This window comes from Lepus europaeus, chromosome Y (genome assembly GCF_033115175.1).
Source record: "Lepus europaeus isolate LE1 chromosome Y, mLepTim1.pri, whole genome shotgun sequence".
NCBI classification, from domain to species: Eukaryota; Metazoa; Chordata; class Mammalia; order Lagomorpha; family Leporidae; genus Lepus; species Lepus europaeus.
The window spans coordinates 6,051,972-6,056,611 of NC_084851.1; positions in this window are offsets into that span (position 1 = coordinate 6,051,972).

Below are 4,640 nucleotides of genomic sequence, written 5' to 3' on the forward strand. Positions count from 1 at the left end.
CTAGGCAGCAATGAAGCACCAAGTACTTGGGTCACTGCCATCCAAGTGAGAGACCCAAATGGAGTTATTTGTTTCTAGCATTGGCCAGGCCCTGCCCAGGCTATTAGGGACATTTATGGAGAGAAGTGGTGGATAGAAATTTTTATTGCCATGTTTATCCTTCTAAATCCATAACTGCCTTCTAATGAATACATTTTTGAAAGTAATTGGGGTCTGTCCATGCTGGATGCATAACCACAGGGAGCAACAATTGATTGTAGCTAGATAGCTGCTATTCCTTTTACATTGTACACATATTCTAATTCACCACAATCATTATTGTGTTTCAGTAGGTCCTTTTTACTCCTCAATACTGTCTGTCTTAGCATAGTAGGGAATGAGTGAGAATTGTTTCAAGTAACAGATTGTCATAGATAGTCACAGAGAAAACCTATCAGGACTGAGCTGGCTTCTCGATTCCTTAGGAAGAACATTATTCCTGTTATTAGGAACAAAATTGCTCCAGTATTTGTTGACTTCAAAAGATGTTTATTCATGGAGGGCCAGAATTTTGGATGTATATGTGAGGGATCAGGGTACATGAGGGGGGTTTCATGAAACTGGAATTATGGCAAAATTTGGCCTGCACAACATGAGTAAAGAAAATATATCTTAGCATTTCAAAATTCTTAAATTCAATGGCTTAAAGAAACTGCTTTTTTATGCCTAATTCCAAATATATGATAATTTTTATAATGAATTATAGGTAGATGAATGATAACCTATGATAGTGAGATCCAAACAGAAAGAAGTAGCCATCGAAGAAGGATGTGCTTTTCTCTAAAGGGAGGAGAGAACTTCCAATTTATTATGGTCTTTTCTAAATACTGGTGGTATTTGTGGATTCAAAAGGCTTCCATAGCCTACACAGCTCATGTCAAGAGCCTCAGATGGTCAATAACTTCATACATAAGAGTGTTAATTGTTAAATTAACAGCAAGAGTCACTGGGCACTAACTTCATGCAGGACCTCTGTCTTCAAAGAGTTGACTGGGATACTTGTTTTCAGTTTGTGTGTTTGTGTGCGTGTATGTGTGGGTGTTTCTATGTAAATTATTGAAATCTTTATTTAGTATAGAGTTGATGTTCTGTGTACAATGTTAACTGAAAATAATACTTAATGGAGAAAGGGACTAGGAAGTGGACCAAGAGGAGGAGGAGAGATGAGAGTGTGGATGGGAGGGGCAGATGTTGAGGAAAGAACAACTATATTCCCAAAGTTGTACATATATGATTTGAATTGTTTAAAATCTAATTAAAAACACAATGATTTGAAACTTTCTGTCTTTAGGATAATTTTATACAGTCAACAACTATTACAGCTACCAATGAGCTTGTTTAAATGCATTATTTCATTTATATTTTGTAAATATTAGAACTGAATATGTTAAATACAACCACATATATTTATGCATTTCGATAACAATTAGAAAAATCCATAATCAATAGAGTTAATGGTGTCATGAAAAGTCAGTCTATGAAAAACTCTGCTAGGCATTTTCAAGATGATTACAGTAAACATGCAGAGAACATTTAAAAATGCTAGCCTCTTGGTCCTCTGAACAAAACTTGAACTCTTGGGATTCTGAGATCAGAACTTAGGTTGATCATTTTGAAGCCTATATTAGGTTTGTGGGTGCCAAAAAATAAAGAGATCTTTGACTATGAAATTATTTTTAAATTTTCATGTCTATTTAATGTTTTTATCCACCTGTCCTTAAAAAAGTTTACATATTATAACTTTGCTCATAAAGAAAAATATGTTTGTTATATATCCATTTTCTCTCTCAAAACATTATTTTCTCTTTGAAGCTGCATAGATCTAGAATTATCCTATTATTACATGGAAGCAATTGTTTTATTTAAGGCTATTATTATTTATTTAAATTTTTCATGGTTGTTTAATGCTTAAAAAGTGTACTATGAAGATATTGGTTCATTTAGGAAAGGAAATATCATTTTAATAAGTTTTGAAAGTGGCATATTCATTAAAAGTTGTATTAAAGCTCATGTCTAAAACAGTCACAATGCTATGAAGTATATTTGAATTTGATGAAGATACAAATTTTATTATTTAAAGACCATGTATCCATTAAGAATTTTAATTATTTTGAAAAAAGCTGTCATTTAAAAATGAATTATGTGGTAGAGATTCCTGAGCCAATCAAAGTAATAATAAACAATAAAAATTCACATAAAATGAGAAAATGGGTGAATGATAAGTATAAGATATCTAAAATACTATAAGCCATTTATCAATTGTATGTTGAAAAAGAGAAGACATGAGACAGCTTTTCTGATGAAAAGCATATACTAAGATTTATGTTGTTTATTAGCTAATAATTGAAAACTGATTGTAAAAAATGTTAGTTTACAATTCTGACATGACCTTCAATATGAAGACTTATCTAAATTATGGCATTTTGAAAGTCTAAAAATATCTGTTTGTATGACAAAAGCATGACCAAAATCAGGTAACATTCACAACATTTGGACAAAATGGGCTTGACATTTAAGCAAATTTGAATATTACAACTGTATGTTTATTAGGGAAATTTACTAGAAAATGATTATAACAATTAAAGATTTATAGAAGCATTGAGAATCCAGCTGTAGAGCACCTCTGCATGGCTTCATAATATGTCAGTTGTGGGATTTTTTAAAAATCATTTTGTGGCAAAATTTACTTTTGAGTTTAATTCCCCTTATGTATTCTTCAATAAAAATCATTCTTTAGCAGGTATTAACAATTTTGACTCTAAATATTTCTGGATGTATTTCTTTAGTTGAGGCCTATATTGCCCTTATTTTCCACTCTTGTTTTATTATTCACCACACTCCACCTAATATCCATATCGGAGTAATGTATTCCCAATAAAAATATGACCACTACCCATTATTTAAAACCTTAATTTGAAGTATTTGAATATTATGTGTTAAGCTTTAAAAATCCATATTCAGCTCAACTCTCCATCTTAGTCCTTTTCTGTCTGCCCATTGCTTTGGCATTAGTGATCTGTTTGCTGATGCCCTTCTCAGCAACATCTATATTTTATTTTATTTTGTCCATATGTAAACTTATATTCCATTTAACATCAAACATACATTTCAACTCAAAGAATAAAATGAATATGTATGCATTTTACAAGTGTGAGATAAGCAAAAGTTTCATCATTTGAATTGATCTGCAAAAAACTGCATTAGATAGGCAAACTGTGCTATACTAGGTCTAAAAGAAGTTGAAAACTTAAACCTGTTTTCAAGAATATTTTTTTAAAGATTTACTTTATTTATCTGAAAGTCAAAGTTACACAGAGAGGAGAGGCAGAGAGATAGAGGACTTCCATCTGCCGGTTCAGTACCCAATTGGTCGCAATGACTGGAGATGCACAGATCTGAAGCCAAGAGCCATGACCTTGCTCCAGGTCTCCCACATGGATGCAGGGGCCATCCTCCACTGCTTTTCCAGGTGACAGCAGAGAGCTGGATCAGAAGTGGAGCAGCCAGGTCTTTAACCAGCGCCCATATGGGATACTGGCACTACAGGCAGCAGCTCTACTTGCTATGCGACAGCACCGGCCCCTCAAGAATACTTTTTACATTTAAATTAATAGCTATTTAAACAACCAAAAATAATCTTAATAAACACTGTAACTTGCTTTAGCAGCCACACTATTTCTTTCTTGTGTGAAAGAAATACCAAAAAAAGATATTTTTACAAACAGTAAGCTCTTATTTATAATAACTTTCTTATGTCTTAACTAAAACATTTTGTTTTGGCTTATTGCCTAAAAATTCCAATTCACATTATAATCCTTCCATTGTCCCCAAAAAACAAAATCTGAGACTGAAATAGAAAACAACCTTAACTTTGATCTTTTTGTTCCTGTTGCTTCATGTCACAGGGAGAATAATAACAGGAAAATGGGAAAGTAATAAGCGTGCTCACTGTGCTACACTGCCACAAAGCTTAGGAAACTTAATCTTTTCAAAACATTTATCCTGAAAAGGATGCTATGAAACAACTATCTGCTGTATTAGTGCTTACAGAACTACAGTGAAAAATGCATTGCTTCTACAGAAATTTAAACAATCTCATGAGTACATTGAAAATATATGAGGTACTAATGAAATGCTAACAGAAACACTTGAAGCTTCAGGTCAATCTCAATGAGTCAAATGTAATCTTAAAGCAATTGTCTAGTATTTCATGACTCTGGAGTGATTTCATTTTGCTTCAAGTAACTGAGTGCCTAACTTGAGTCTTAACTTCACTAGAATGGAATAAAAAAGAAAGCTATCTCTTGGAGGCTATATTGTAAGCACTTATCAATTAGACCCTCTTCAAAATTTCATGCATTGTGTCAATATTATCATGTAGTACAATGAACTGAATTTATATCAAAACCTTTATTTGTTCAGGTAATTTCCCAAAATATATTTTATCTCATATCCTGAAAATTCATGCCATAATGTGAGTAATCATTAATGCAAACATTTTCAAAAATATCTTAAATCAAATGGCTTTATTAGGAAATATTATAATAAAATCTGCAATATTTATGTAATATGCCATTTTAAAATAAAACATGAAAACAAAA